Source organism: Felis catus, chromosome B1 (genome assembly GCF_018350175.1).
Source record: "Felis catus isolate Fca126 chromosome B1, F.catus_Fca126_mat1.0, whole genome shotgun sequence".
Taxonomy (NCBI): Eukaryota; Metazoa; Chordata; class Mammalia; order Carnivora; family Felidae; genus Felis; species Felis catus.
This window is the reverse complement of record NC_058371.1, coordinates 70,187,770-70,205,000: the sequence shown is the minus strand read 5'-3', so window position 1 is coordinate 70,205,000 and position 17,231 is coordinate 70,187,770. Positions and strand designations below refer to the sequence as shown.

Below are 17,231 nucleotides of genomic sequence, written 5' to 3'. Positions count from 1 at the left end.
ACATTTTTCTATTGTTTTATTTGCAACTGGTCCAATTAATTTTGCTTAGCTACAGTTTGGTCATAAAACAAATGAGTTTAAAGACATTATCAAATTGCTAGGTTCCCAGAGAAAATTGCCCTTTTTAAGAAGGCCAGGTGGTTTCTAGGGTATAAACTTGTCCCAAAACAATATCTGAATCTGTTTTTAGTATGTCTTACTATATGTAAAGAAATATTTAACATAAAGCATTTAATCTATGTAGATAAATGCTAATAGATTTAAAAAGCTAATATTAAACAGCAAATATCAGAATATGTGAGGATCCATTTTAAAATGTTTGAGCTTGCAGAAGAGAAGTATTAGTTGTAAATGAAGTTAGGAATGCCTAGAAAGTAGCTTTTTAAATAGTTGCCAATCGATCAAATTCCATAAGCTAAATCTAAGTTTTTGTTTTCAAATTTAGAAGAGCTGTTATAAAGCTTATATATTATGAATAATTTAAGCACTTCTGAATCACCTACAATGTAGTTTCTTCCCATTGCCATCAATAAAAACAACCCTAATATATTGTATTTATTCTTATCCCTCAAGTAGAATGGCTATTTTAATATGCGCAATGGGGACAAAACATCACGTTTCTGTAACTTTTGACTAAAGAGCTTCTATTTCTCTAATTAAAAATTTTAAAGGAGCTCTCTTTCCCTTCATCAAAGGCCATTTGTTTCTATTAAAGCTCCCCCCTCCCAATAAAATTAATTTAGGGTTTTACACAATTGTTACCATCCAATAGTTATTTTTAATATTTTTTTATTAAAATAATTACTTATTTCTGCAAGTAGGCCTTTGTGTAGCACTTGGTATCTTACTAAGTGCCTTGAAAACATTTTTATTGATTATGTTCCACAGAAGGGAAAGATGATGTAGGATTAAACAACAGCCCCTACCATGGAACGTGGGGGCATGTGGTATCTTGATGTTCTTCACCAAATTTAGTCATCCCTGATCACAAATCCGTAGAGAGTACGATATTTTTGTGCATTTCTCCTCATCAGGAATGTTGGAGGTGCATTTTAAGTTTTACTAATACGTGCTAGAATGACCAAATTGCAGACTAATTGTTTCCATATTGTACCTAAAATGAGTTTTTAAAAATGAAAAAGATGACTCTATACAATCAATGCTATTTATTGTACCTCTGGGCCTACTCTTCTAAAAATTGTAGCTGATCAATTTTTCTCTGTCAAGCTTGAACTAATGTAAATAATTGAAATAATGTAAAGTTATATTTTCATGTTTTTCTAGATCCAACATGACAAGAATACATAATGTAAGAGTATTTCAACTATGGATAATGTTGATTGGATAATGCACATCTCAGTTACAAAGCAGTAATCATAGTTTAATATCCATGTAACGGTGCATCAATATATTGCTATATAAATATGTCCGTGTGCATATAAGTGAAAAGTGGTCAAACAAGAGTGATGACAGCTGTCTAAAGGTTTTTTTATTCATTTTATATAAAAACTGTTATGGAAAGACCAAAATGTTTATGAACTATTCTTATGTAAATTTCCAACTGTCCTTTACTGTACTTTTTGTTTACAGTATAGTACCTTATTTTCTGCTGTGTTAAGTGGGTGTCAGACTCCAAGGAGACATACACTTTCTACAACTTCTATTGAAGATATTGGAATTTCCAATTTTTCATGTGTACTATGTCAGAAAATGCTTTTGATTTTATTTTTAAATCTAACATCGGATGGCTTTTTCGGAGTGTTGTAAAAACTTCAATCATACATAAAACATGTTCTTACAAAAGGCAAAGATCTTTATTTATTTATTTATTTATTTATTTATTTATTTAACCTCATAGTTCTTCAAACTAATAATACTGAGAAATCAAAATATATATATATATATCTAAGTGTATTCCCAAACTTGGCTATTTCTATTGAACAAGGACACCTTTGCTCAGTTCACACGTCAACTAAGTACAAATGGAACAGAGTAAAAACAACCTGTTTTTTAACTAAAATGATTAACATTGTCAGTATTCCAAATCTGCAGTCATTAAATGCTTTGGGCATATGTAGAAATATGAGTGAATCAATTACATTTCTCATTTTATGGTAGATATAATGCCATACGTTGCTATCATCCGCCATTGCACGGTGTGTTGTGAGCTTAGTTGCTTTTATAGTCATATGAAAGGGCCAGAATGGTAACTTGCTTTAAATATTCCACAAGGTAACACATTTCCAGGCTTCCAGGCTGCAGAAAGTGTGCTTGCTCATTTATTGTTTTTTGGAGAATACGAAAGAGAAACTAAAACTCTCACAGTTCTGATTAGGTCTTTTTACAAAGGTGATCATTTTAGTATTTAGGCAGTCCCTTTTAGGTAAATTATAAAATTATTAAGACATTTTAGTGCCTCAAAATTGCACATTCAAATGCCTTTTAGAAACTTTGTGGGTTTTAATGTCTTTAATGTTTAATGGATGAGTATGCAAATGCATCTGCTTAAAAATACAGTCGTCTTTACTTTCCACTCTGCAGATACCCTAAATATTTTAGTGGTCATGGTAGCAAGTTAAGCAAATGCAGAGAAGCGTTAACAATGTAATAACCCTACAGGATCATTTCAATACAACACTTTGACAATACCATTAAAGAAGAACACTTATTGAAACTAATTAGAATAGAATACAATGTGTTTTCTCCCCTTCTTTCTATGCCCTATCTCATCACATTCAAGAGTTAGGGATCTAGTAAATTTAAACAAATAAGTCAAGAATCTCCTGTACCTTGAAATGTATCTCTGGGTAAACCTGTTTGCATCTGGGTAGAATTTTATTATCTATTGCATTTTGAGAGCCTCTGGTCTGTTTTGTAAAATGAAGTGTAATTCAGACAAATATTCCATTTACCTCTAATTTGAATGAAATAAGTAGGTGTTTTGATTGAATTAGTTGCATAAATTCTCTGTGTTATCAATTTTAGTTGGTAATTTGTGGTTTATCCATGAACTCTGGAGTTTGTTAGGTTTCACAAATTTTACATGAACTCAAAATAAGCGTATTAAAGGAAATAGAAGAATGAGGCAAATATATATTTAAAAGTAGAATAATTTTAAAACTGGTTTGTTTTTTTTTAATCACCAACATGAAAGATGGGTAAGTATAAATGAATCATCATGATGTTCTTAATGGAAATCAGGGGATATTTTAGAAGGTTTGTGAAAATTGTATCAAATTTTATTTTAAAAAAGGGGTTCATTCTCTTAATGTATTGCTTTGCTAGATTATGACACTAGAAATTAGAATAGGTTCTATCAATAAATAATACCTTCTGTATTTCTATGTTTTAAAATAACAACAGCTCATAGCGAATGGCACTCTAAGTACGTGAAGGTTCAAACATATTTATATAAATATGATATTCAAGCACAGAAATGAACACAAATGACCTCATATCCAGTGCGAGCGGGGAAGTGCCTGGAGTAAATCTGGATCATAAGAATTTGTGTATGCATTTTATATCCTGTCTCTATTCATTTCCTTCTTGCTTTACCATTTTACATTCTCTTCCTGCCCTTAAGTACAACTGCCATTTTTCATATATTATACTTCAAATGGTATCTCGTTGTTTAGTTTCATTCATCTTGCCTTTTGCTTTTTCTCCATGGTATCCCATCTATTTCTGGTCTTTCATGAGAGATTTTGTTTGGAGGGCACTTGGAACACAGTTCATTTTATCAAAGACAGGTCTGACAGTTTCAGAGTCTTCTTAATAACTGTAATAAATAACTAAGAATTTGTCCAATGAAATAAAAATTTCCTGCTAAGCTCTATTTCTGCATGACTCACATATTCTACCCAATAATTGTGAATGTGTTCTATTCCTCCATGTACTTAAAGAGCTGCACAATTTATAGAATTTCTGTAGGAAGTGGGAGGCTCTTCGATGGAGCAGGAAGAGTGAGAGCTCTATTTTTAATATGTTTGCTCATCAGAATCTCTTTTTAAAGTCACTTCACAATGAGCACAAGCCAATTCTGTATTTTAATTCCACTCTCAAGCGCTTCCAGACTATTCTTTAATTGCCTTTTTTCCCCACTAGGTATAAGTCAACTTTGCTATTTCAGAACCAAATTCCTTTTCAGATAAGCATAAACTCACTGTTACTTCATTGGATATGCCTGAATTCACTGAATGAATTTGGTCATTTTTCTTTCTTTTTTTTTCCTTTCAGGTTAATGTGCCAATTTCATTTTATTGTAAATTGGAATGTGGGGGAGTGGATTAAGCACTTGGGAGGGAGTCAAAACCAGGATTCTAGCTTTATCTCTCCTTGTTTCACGCCTCCCTTTGTCTCTGTCTTCTCAACTGGAGTATATGGATACTAGGACTATCTCATGGCAATGATACAAGGAAACTTAATAGGATTATTTAAAACATAATGAAACATTGTGTCATCTTTAAAAAATGTTGTGTGCATTGGAGTGCCTCTTAATGCAGAAACAGTTTTTGACATTTAGTTTCAAATTTGGTTCCTCATCTCAAAATATTAGAAAAGCAGTATTGTGCCTTTTCATCCATTCAGTTGCTCATTTATTCTATCTAAAAAAAAAAACATTTATTGAATGTATCTTGAATAAATATAAACTTAAGGTAAGGGCTAAAGTTGAAACCTCTATTCTGAGGATTAAGTATTATATTTTCTTTAAAGCATGAAATTCTTTGATCCCACTCACTTAGAAATGCTATTGTGAATATATGGGTAACTCTGTGACATTTAAGAGTTATATATTTCTGTCCCAACAATTTTTAATTCAAGGCATTCAAACTTTAATTAAGAGCACGTATTTGATAACATTCATCAACAACTTCTGTAAATATGGACACATATTTTTCTCTCTCTCAAAAAAATCTGAGATTGTGTAAATTGTGCTTGTCTGTAAATTTATTTGGCATCTAATCAGTATCTCTATCTGTATTTTCAAAGAGTCAAATTAAATCCATTAACAAACTGCACAGTTTGGTAATTTTAAATTGTTGCCATCTGCATAGCTTACATGTCTAGAATCTATTTATTTGGATAAAAATTTAATTCAAATATCACTCAACATATTTTGGTCAGCAGCTAAACAGTATCTTACATTCAAACTACAACAAAAATTAAAGAAAAAATATTTTTAAAACAAGCTGGTAATTTCTTAACTATGAGCCTGCCAAGTGAGAATTCGTTCATGGAAATTTTTTTTAAATGAAAAGTCACTCTTTTTTATATATAAAATTTTATTTAAACATTCACATTAAATCACACCTAAATTAAATGAGGATATTTTATTTCATATGGAAAGCATTTTGAAGGAATTTGTACTTTTGTTGTGTTTCCTAAACCAAAGAAAAGTATATTTTACATTTAAGAATGTATACATCATAGCCGTGCTATTTTAATTATCATCCATTATATGGCCAATATTAATAGGTAAGAAAGTCCATTTGGTAAGAATCAAAACTAAAATCAATTATAGGTTAACCTGGGCATATTTTCCATTTCCTTCTTTTTTTGATTCATTATAATGTAATTTAGAGCTTTTTTATGTAAAAATCACATTTTACCCCCAAAATTCTACGGTCAAGAAATTTGCACTAGAAAAAAAAAATCCTGTGCTTATTGTAATTATACGCTATTGATATATTTGAACCATATCTAAAAACACTTTTGTGTAAATATTTACAGATTTAAAAGGAAACAGACTCATAAAAATGATTTGCAAGGTTCTTAAAATACTTATGAAAATGGATATCTGTAGTGTTCCCCTCCCTCCCCAAATTAAATTTGATTTGGCTTGTTATCTCAGCTGATCAGAGGACAATTATACTGAAGTCTAAGTCATGAGTTACAATCATATGTAACAGTTAATTGTACGCGATTCTGAAATCATAGACCACATATCTGTCTTTACATAGTCTTCTTGCAAATATGTGCCTTAGTTCTCAGTGAGGGTTAATATGGATAAGCAGTGTGAAGCTGTCATCTTTATTTGGGATTCATTTTAAATTAAAATGCATTCCAGATTTATAACTATATTTAGTCTGTATCTTAAAAGCCTTTCAAGTCTGTTTTATGTGCATTATCTTGTCAGCTATTTGTGTTAAAGAGATAAACATGTCTCTGTTCATTTTTATTTAATGTTGTTTATGTTTCTGTGCGTATGTATGTTCACGTGTGTATTAAAAAGATTCGACATCCTCTGTAGCACTTATTCTGCTAATTATTTGTAACATTGTTGACATTCCCTCTGAGTTTTTTGACTCAAAAAATGTTAAATGAATTCGAGTAAATTATTATAAAGCTTTTAAAGGGGTTTTAAAAAATTAAGCAACTATTTAGGTAAGACATATAAGAATCAAAGGTAACTAAACTCAAGCACAAAATTAGACCTTAAAATATTTTTATTTGAAAGGCATCAGAAAGTATTTGATTCTTCAAAAGTGAGTTTCCAAGATTTGTACTTCATAATTAGCTGTCAAATCATCTCCACACAAGAAAGAAGTTGGAGTCACATTTACACGGTGTCACCTTTAGCATTTTCATCAAAACACAATACAACAACAATATATGGGCAATAAAATTGTGCCTCAGTATCTGGAAATGGTTTTCTGGAGGTAGGAAAAAGTGTATATCCCAGCTATCTGAGTAACTGTTTCCAACATCAAAGGATAATGAGTTACCAATATAATTTTCAGTGTCACGATTATCTTCCAGGCATAAAAAGTTTAAGTCATTGCCCAACTGTATATAGCTGGGAAAGGATAAGTCAGGATTATAGCCAGGGTGGATTCCTGATTCCAGCCCTATCTCCTCCCCCCGCCCCCACTTCTTTTGCCAGATGGGATCTCTTTAGTTCTCTAACACGTATGTGTCAGAAGAGTTGGAGTGCTCTGACAAGAAAGACATTTTTTCCCCCATAATTAATGGTGTAACTTTTGAATTAGGATGCACTTTTGTGTTGAATTTATATCCAGAAACTTTTCATACTCTGATTGGGATAGATGGCATAAAACTGTCCGGAGGTCCAGAATGACAATTAAAATACAATTTGAAATGTTATTATACATGTTATTTAAAGTAAGCACTTACATTTATTTTTCTTGATGTCTTAAATATTTATGAGAAAAACATAATCATCTAGTCTAACAATTGGTAAAGAAATATACATGCCCATCTTTGCTTATTGGCTGTCCTAACCTAAGATCATTTTTGGAAAAGGTGGAATTATAAATGCAAACAAAACTTGTCATTATTACATATTACCTTGCTTCCAGAAAGTGTGAAAACATTTTGCAAGTAAAAATTTACAGTGGTTAAAATCATAGATTTGAGCATATAATGTCCAATATACATTTTAATGTTTATTTAAATATGTTTATAGTGATTTTTTTTAGCTCTTCGATTATAAAATACTAAAATCTGGGTTTGTAGTTTATATGAAACTTCTGTATACAAAAATTTAGTATTACTTTATGGCAGTGTGTAAATTTCAAACCATTTTCCTGTTTAATTCTCAGGTTTACATTCACTATTCACACATTATCACATTGTGCCTATTAACATGCTGCCTTTCCCAATACAATGCCAAAACAAGAAAACATTTTAAGGCATAAAATTTATTTTTGTGCCTGAACACAACCATGATTTACTATTTTCACTTTTTCTGTTTCATCTTCATTTTCCATAATGTACCCTATTTCATCGGCCACCTCTCATTCACAAGCATCCATGTAACGACTGCCTTTTTAGTTCCCCTTTCTTACTAATACGATTCTACGAAAATACATAACTTGGCATAAGCCTAGTAACCTCTCAAGTAGCGTGTGAAAAATGTCCTTTCTTGAAACACCGAGCGTGGAGCTTCCACAAAAGCTGATGAAGTACTCTGTGTGTTCAAATGCTGTACCTAGTAAGCATCACCCTGGTACAGCAATGATGCTATATTTTCAGTGATTTGTTTAAAGATTTACTTCCGTTATTATGTGTGACCTTCCTGAAGGCAGGAAATAAATATGTCTTATTCCTCCTTGAGTACTTAATACCTCTTCAAAATAATGATAGTTTACACTCACAACACACATATTATGTGCAAGGCATCGTACAACGAAGTGCATACTACTGTCATAACCCTCGTTTTACAAATAAGGAATCTGAGGCACAAAGACAGAGAGGTCAGATAATTCAAAGTCATGTAGCTGGTAAGAGGTAGAAACAGGTTTTGTATCAGAGCATGATGGTTTCAGAATTAGCTCCTGTAACCCTCACATGGGAACATCCAGGTCACAATATGATGCGAAGTGACCAAAAATGTATTCTGAAAAAATTTTTTTAAATGAATTAAGAGAAAAAAATAATCAAGGGTTAGACTCACCAAACAGCCAGACAAATATCCAGAGCTTAGATGCATATTGAGTACTCAAACATCACTGGATATATAATGATGTGGAGAAAAGGGTATATAGTGCAGTCCCCATGGGATAATGGTTTGCGTAGTCAGAAAAACTACTATAATAAGTCAGGCTAGAGATCCCTGACAGATACACTCCAGTAGTAATAGAGAATTCCTAAACTGTCATCCAGAGAGGGTACATCACATTAGCTTTTGGTCTGCTGAATTTGGAGTCAGAGCAGAATTGCTAAGAAAATGGAGGCAAAGTTCAACATAAATCATCCCCTTCTCCAAAGAAACTTTTTTACACACATTGTTTTTATATAATGTTTTATTTTAAGTCATATTTTATGACCAGTCCTGAGACTATCTTCCAACTCAATAGAAATGTATTTTGATTAGCAGTCTTTATAATGGCTTCTTTTTAAAAAGGACCACACTGTTTCAATTTCTTCTTAGCTCCTTCGCTGAATAAGCCTTTACTATCTACAATGTGAATATAAATATTCCCGGGAGATGTTTTCCCTTCTATCTCAACTTTTCTCAAATGATTCTCTCTCTCTCTCTAGGAAACCCTTTTTTTTTTTTTTTCATTATAGATTTGATCATTACCTCTGTACTGAGTTTTCCCAAATGTGTGTGGATAACCCTGATCTCTTTCCTCAGTTCTAGGCCTATGTATTCCACTTTCTAGTAGACTCTTTAGTACTAATATCACTACTGTTGTTAAAGTAATGACTGATATCCTTTGAAAATCAGTTGCCGGTCACTGTTTTAAACATTTCACATACAACTATGCTTTTAATACAGGAATAATATGAGTCTGATACTATTATATAGGGTAAAAAGAGATTCTGTAACTTGCCCCAGCCTCCACTAGAGCTAGAAATTCCCATAGGCATTTTGGTCTGAACAGATTCAAAACTGACTTTATCTTTCCAATGAAAATTGTTCCTTTCTCCAGTAACTCTCTTTTTGGTTACATTTGGCCCTTAGGTTACTTAGGTAAATGTGAACCTTTTTACATGTAGAAAAAAAAAAAACGTATTATTTTCACCGTTTTTGTAAATGTAGGAGAAACTTTTCAAGTCACTCTTTCCCCCCTCACAATTCATATCTATGAACAGATATAAATACGAACCAAGGCATTTTGAATAACTGTAAATGCAGTAGAAAAAAAAGATCCCCCAACAATCTTTTATGTTTTCATTCCTGAAATTATAATCCACTTCATATTAACAGTCAAGTGTTGTTCCTTGTGTTATAATCACATCTAGAATGTCTTATATCAGAGTCCCAGAGGGCTCATGTTAACTATATATGTGTTCATTTATTATACATTTATTTACTCAATGAGTATTGAACATGTATTATATGACAGGCTCTATACCATACGATAATACATGGCACTTTTAGCAGTTATGTTTCACCCATCTTCTACGAAAAAGCCAACTGTTTAAGATGTTCTTTAAATTTCTTTACTTGCCCCCTACATATGTTTCATCCCTCTGCTGTCTCCTTTTTATATTCCTAATTATTCAGAGATGTGGATTAAAATTACTTGATAACTCACCCAACAAACATGTACTGAGCATCCACTCATGTGAGAGGCATTTGTATTATACTCTGATGGTTAACAGAGTCCTTGCCCTTTAGAACTTTCTGTGTGACCAATAAGAGAGATTTTGCACAAGTAGTCACAAGACCAGCTGTGTTATGAAGAAGAATGTACCATGGGGACAAGATGGGCCTAATCTAGTTTGAGTGGGCTCTGGCAGGCCTCCTAGGGAAAAATGACATCTGAGCTGAGACTTACAGGACAAGTGGGAGTTCTGGCAAAGGAGAGAGTATGTTGCATGAAGAGCATTTCAGGCAGAGGAATTGGTGCAAATCTTGCAAGAAGGAAAATGACAGATAAGCCTGGATTATAGCACATTAACGCAGATAGACTAGAATGATCTCTCTTTCGCTTACCAGCATCAGCACACTCTTTCTACCCTCCACTGCTTTATAGCTCCTGAAGTATTTCACTTAAGAGTTACCCAACAGCAAGCGCCATACTGCCCCCTTTCCAGAACGTGGTGCTTGCTTGAGCCAAGTGACATCCATTTGCTCCTTAGAGCAATCCTGTTAGATAGCATCCATGCTTACGGGTGTGACTAATGAAGAAGTTAAGAAATGTCCCCATGTTCTGGAAGCTAGGAAGTGTCAGAACCAGAACTACCGGATTCAGGTGTTCACCACCAGCCCCTGATCTCTGTGGGTATCCTGCTGCTCTCTTGCCCAGCCAAGGCTCATTCGTGTGGTTAGAGCCATGACCTCACTGACCTGCTCAGATCAGAAAATGACTTTGGCATGCGCTCCTCCAAAGCCATGTTTTGTTTACCCTAGACCAGACACTTGTGCAATAGATTTGATTGAAAAGAATCTCAATAAATCCATGCATGAACTCTCAATGAATTTTTCCTCTTTATTCTCACAATGATCAAATGATTCTTTGCACCTTCCCTTTTGGTAGTAAAAATACCTCAGCTAAGTTTTTGAACAGAGATGATTTCTACTCTCTCTCTCAAGCTGACTTCAGCAAAGAGAATTTCAAATGAAATATATTTCTGGCAATATGAACTCCTGGAGGAACTTCTAGAAAGATCTCAGGCTAAAAAATATTTAGGGGCACTGGGTGGCTCAGTTGGTCACACCTCCGACTTCGGCTTAGGTCATGATCTCACGGTCCATGAGTTCCAGCCCTGCATGGGGTTCTGTGCTGACAGCTCAGAGCCTGGAGCCAGCTTCAGATTCTGTGTCTCCCTCTCTCTGTACCTCCCCTGCTCATGCTCTCTCTCTCTCTCTCAAAAGTAAATAAACATTTAAAAAAAATTTTTTAAGAAAATTTTAAAAGCATAAGCATATTAAGAGGGTTTGACTGTTAGAGTATATTGTGATCTTCCAGTCTGTTCCTCAAGCCTTTCGCCAGGTGCTCCAACACCACTGCCATCCTCAGTCTCTTGCCCTCTGTCTCTTTCCTCAGATAGTAATTGTCTTTGCCATTAGAACACAGAATTCAGGCCATAATAATCCATGAAAAAGACATATCCATGTTCAAAGTCAAGGAGAATCTCAAAAGCTGAATTGAGGCAACTAAATTTGAATTAATAATTGCTCAAAACATGTTTACTGGCTTTTAATAGTTGGGTCCATTTTTTTGGTGTCAGAGATGATGTCAGCTGTTATTATGCAACCCATTATCCATATTTCCAGAACTAACCTGTACTTAATCAATGAAAAGGAACAAAATATTATCAGAAATGATAACCAGGAAAGAAAAGACGTAGTTTAGGGGCACATGGGTAGCTCAGTCAGTTAAGCTTCTGGCTCTTGAGTTTGGTTCAGGTCATGATCTCAAGGTTTGTGACATAGAACCTTGCATCAGGCTCTGTGCTGACAGCGTGGAGCCTGCTTGGGATCATCTCTCTCTCTCTCTCTCTCTCTCTCTCTCTCTCTCTCTCCCTTACCCTCTCTTTCTGTCCCTCCCCCACTCTCTTGCTCTTTCAAAATAAATAAACTTTTTAAAAACATTTTAAAAAGAAAAGAAGTAGTTTAGATTTTCTGTAAATTAAATATTTGGTCACAGGTATAAGGAGCTGCATTGACATCACACCTTCCCCAATTACATTTTCCATGGGAGTAGTCTTTCTGACTACATTCAGTCACTAAGTGCTTTTTATGGCTCAAGCAATAAAAATAGGTTGATGTCTAGTGAAGGAGACAGACATGTGAAAAGATAATTATTATGCATTTTAGGCAATTGTTCATTCACTGGTATTTATTAATAAGCTAATGGTACCTATTAGTACAAGAAACTGTTCCAGGTACTGGAAATATGGAAGTGAACAACAATCTTGCTAAAGTAAGTCTTTATTTTCATGGAGTTGACTTGCTTTTGAGAAGAACTGGGAATGAACAAATGGACAAATAAATGTATATCAGGTTGTGATGAGTGAGATGCAGCAAAATAAAGCAAGGTAAAAAGATGGAGACTGTTAGGGGTGTTATTTTTGATAGGGAAGGCATATCACCCTTGAAATGTGGGTAAAATCTGAGCAAAAACATTAACAAAAGGAGAAGGTTTTGCAAGGACCTGGGCAAAGAAGGACAAGCAGAGGCACCTGGAAAAATGATGTGAGGCTGAAATAGTTAAGAAAATTCAGGGAACACAGGGAAAACAAGAGGCACCGTAACCTGGGAGGCAGAAATTAGAAATGGAGTCAGGTGTAACACTGGTCCAGATCTTTTAGAGTTTGGGGGTCATGGTAAGGACTTTGGATGATAACCAATTGTGATGGATGCCAATGGAGACTTTGGAATAAAAAGGTGACATAATCAAATTGAAGTATTAAAACTGACTATTAAAATTGGCTTAAAATAATAACTAACTGCTAATGATGTGATGACAACACTTTCAAAAGCATTTTATCTTGAATTACTTACATTCGTACATGAAATCTGTGAGGTGTTTATATTATTTTCTTTATTTAATAAATGAGGAAACTTAGATGAGGAAATTAAGTGACTCTCATATGGTCATAGAGCTGGCAATCGAGCTGGTGACTGAAACTGGTAAGTCTGACAGTAGGCTCAGAGGAGTTTGAACAAAAGTAGGCTGCTCGTTTAGAAGCTGTACTGAGAGTCGAAGTGAACCATGACACTTTGTGGTGGTGGTGTGAGATGTGAGTGGCTAGAGATACACTTTGAAGATAAAGCCTCAAGATGTGATGATGGATTATAGGTGAGGGCATAAACTTAGCCCTCAGAGATGAATGGTGGTGCTGGTGCTATTTACTAAGGCTGGCAATGAGAAGGGGCAGGAGAAGGGGTTTTTTTGTTTTATGTTTGTTGGCTTGTTTCATTTGAAATACCTATTTAGACCTGCACATGAAACTTTTCATATGGGCATTTGGATATACCTATGTTGAGATATAACATTTGAGGGTCATCAAATAAAAGATTCATTTAAAGCCATAGGTATGGGTGAAATAACCCTGAAGAGGTCCAAGTGTTGAGTCTTGGACACTCCGATATTTGGAAGTAAGAATTTAAGGATGATCAGTGAAGAAGACTGAGAAGGACGGAGCAGCCAGTGAAGATGGAATGACATTGGGAAGTCTAGTGTCCTATAAGTAGTCATACCAATGGAGCATCCAAAAGAATCGAGCTTATGGGTGTCTTACAGCAGATGACACTGAGGATGAAACAGATAAATGGAAGCTGATAGCACAGAGAAAGAGGCAAAATTAATATCCCCTTAGATGCCTATACAAACAACATGTAAAATCAATGCATATTGGATATCATGCTTTCATTATTCAGTGAGTACCAAAACCAAAAACCAAGTGTATAAAGATACAGTATAGAAATTCACAGCTAAAAGGTTCAAGAAAACTCTACTTACTGTGAGGGCATCACAGTCACTAAAACAGAAGAGCTTTGCGAAATCCTAATTCCGTAGTATGTTAATGAGATACCAGGATGATACATTTTGAAGCCCATCAGAATTATAGGGTGTGCCTTGTTAAGTTCCTGGGTGGACTCACACTCGCTCTGTTTTCTTGGCTGCGTATTCACGGAAGAGCAATAAGCAATAAAAATGAAATTCAATCATCCTAAAGATAGTTAAGCCGAGACATTGTGACAATCCTAAGGAAAAGGGGGCAAGTCATGATTAAGAGCGTGAGTTCGGAAAGCTGACACACCAGGTTCGAATCAAATAGATGCTCCAACACCTATTACGTGTTAGTTGGAAACTCATTTCATCTAGCCATTCCTAACACATCGGGAAAATGGAGACAGCAATAGTAGCTATTTATTAGAGTGGTGAGGAGTACCTGATACAATGCTGTAGTGTATACAACACAGAGCTTAGCCTAGGGTGGGAGCAACCTGTTACCCTTGTATTGTACCATTTTCAGTTTATCATAGGAGCATTTCGTTGACTCATGAGCCTGTGAAAACATTATTGTAAGGACTTATGAATGGATGAATTTATATAGCTATTTTCCTATTATCTTTAGGCATGAAGGCTATTTCTAAATTTATGATATTATTGATAACACTTCTCCAAATATCATTTTATAAACTCATTGTCTGCATCTTTAATTGGCATTTCTTTATAAGTTTGATTTCCTTGCTTCTATTTTAGACCATTATTTATATTTCATGAAAACAAATTATGTTTCACAATAATAGCTATGGGCTTATCTCATTCACTTACTGATTTTTCTACCCAACATTTATCACAAAGAATCATAAATCATTATAATGTTCCTTTGTGCTATAATTTTCCTTAAATTAATAGGGATAATGAAAGGGCAAATCAACTTCAGCCTGAAAACTTCTTCTGAGACAGTGTCTGAAGACATCTTTATGAAGCTGTTTTAGCCTACATAATAATTAACTTATGCTAGAAGAAATCACCCCACTCCAGGCAGTATCATATATTCTGATCTCTTTTCTTTGGGTAAACATATTATGTAGGGCATATATTATGAAGAATATGTGTTTTTCTCTAGCTAATGATTATTGGTGTTTTAGGAGAACTATTATCCCAAGAGCAGAGAGACTTCTTTTTTCTTGCAAAGCTAAGCAAAGGGAGCATCAGTTATAAAAAAAATGTTTTTTATTGTTATTTGTTTTTAAACATAGCTTCTTTTCTTTCTTTTCCCTTTCTTTAAAGGCAATAAAACTACCATTAATGGTATAGAATTGACCTATGGAAGATATCAAATATTACTTGTATAACCTGAAGTCCCCAGTAATGGGAGGAAATATTGACTTTTCAGTCAAACATGCATGTAGAAAATTTTAATTCCATGCTACCCATAAAAAAATGAAGTAAGTCTCTTAAAAGCATAACATATTTTCTCCTAAAAGCATTCTCTTAAAAACAAAACTAGCAACCAACTCAAAATCATCTTGTCCATTTCCCAAACACTGTGTAGTGACTGAAGATCTTCTCTTGTGGGGAAACAATTCTATCTTCAAATATTTTGATGGTTTTATGCAGCTGAGGGATTAGGCCTTGTATGAGAGTTCTAACAGCACACATGAGGAAGTCGGAAGGTAGATTTTGGCAGCAGTTAAAAAAAATAATGCCAAATGTAACGGTCTGCTGCAAGTCTCCCACAAGTTAAAATTCTCAAGTAGAGTCTGTGCTTGGCAGAAGGAATCACTGCTTTTTGTAGCTCTTTATTTTCTAGTGCAGTCAAAGCAGGCAGGAAACATTTAAGGGTGCACTGTTACCAAGGGTGATGATGTTGTAGAGATAAGCATACTGCTCTTTGGATTTGCCTCACGATCCCACCATTCCCTGGCTGTGTAGGCAAGTTCTTCCTCTTCCTGAACTTCCATCATGTGTGCCTTGGATTTTTAATGTTTGTTTGGCAATCTTACAATGGGAAATTAATGAGACATCATATGGCACCAATATAAATTCAACTAAAAAACTGCAGTATTATTCTCGACTTCCCTTCTACCATAATCTTCCATTCCTAAATCCAAGAAATTAGAAAGGACTGTCAGCTCTACCTTCAAATTATGCTCCAAATCCACCCAACTGACTCTCTTTCCTCAGTGTTACCACGTTAGGCCAACAACCATTATTTCTTTCCTGAAGTACTGAATTAACCTCCCAAGTAGTCATTCTGCTTTCACTCTTGCCTCCTCAGTCTTAGCATTATATATATGATCTCCAGACTGGCCAGAGAGATCTCTTAAAAATACAAACAAAATATCATATTTATCCCCTGCTTAAGTCTCTCCAAAGAATTTTCATCTTAGAATAATGTCAAACTTCCTTTAATGGCCTACAAGTTCCTGCATTTCTCTGACTTTTCCCCTCCCTCCCTCCCTCTCATTTGGTTATACTGGTCCCTTGCCTTCTCTTGAGGAGGCCAAGCTGTGTGCTCACCTCGGGGCCTCTGCCCGTGCTGTCCCCTTTGAAAAACTCTTGAAAATCTTCTCCCCCAGATCTCTTTTCAAGCTTACACTTGTCATTTATGTTTTAGTCTTTCCTAACATCGAATTCAGAAGAGTTACCCCTCCAGTCACTATTAAATTACCCTGTTTTACTTTCTGCTAACACTTACACTGACTACAGATACCTTATTTATTTACTTTCTTTTTTACTGCCCCTCTCTCCTTCACAGAAATGTATCAGTAAGGGGACTGATTTGTGCTATTCACCATCGTGTTTCCAGCACAAAAGATGGGGTCTTACAGATAGTAATTACTCAACAAGTGTAGGATTAATAAATACATAAATCCTCTACTACGTTAGGCACAGAGTAAATGTTCCATTAACGTCATTGTCATTTTTTCCTTCTATTCAGTTTCCAGTGGGTCATGCTACGTCAGGTGGAAGAAGCCCAGGTGTCTCAATACCATCTCTCCAGAAAAGTGAAAAAATAAATTTAGCCTTCAGGACTGACATTATTACTTAGCACTTGTTGGATAGATGCTGTAATCTACGTGTTCATAAATCTATGTCATTATTGCTTCACATTATAAATTAAACATCTATCAGGAACGAGAAAACACAACAATGTGTGATTATCATTAATCAGTAATATATTTTGACTGGTATCTTATTCATAAGAATTATATATTCATTTGACCAAAAATGAACATAGTCTGGTGCTATGGACAAATCACTGGCTTGGAGTTAGAGGATAAATATTAAACACCTACCTTATTATTGGTATTACACATAAGAAGTGGTGTCAAATGTGGGTCCTTGCCCTCC

The 17,231-nt window shown here is 34.6% G+C and overlaps 1 protein-coding gene across 1 annotated transcript in view; it reads left to right on the top strand.

Annotated features, from left to right (window-relative positions):
• The window catches only part of GRIA2 (glutamate ionotropic receptor AMPA type subunit 2), a 160,540-nt gene extending 158,731 nt beyond the window's left edge, over positions 1-1,809 (top strand). The window contains exon 17 of the mRNA XM_011281602.4: positions 1-1,809. This exon is cut by the window's left edge and continues 838 nt beyond it. The gene's annotated coding sequence lies outside the window, so the exon portion shown is untranslated.
• The last annotated feature ends 15,422 nt before the right edge of the window (positions 1,810-17,231 follow it).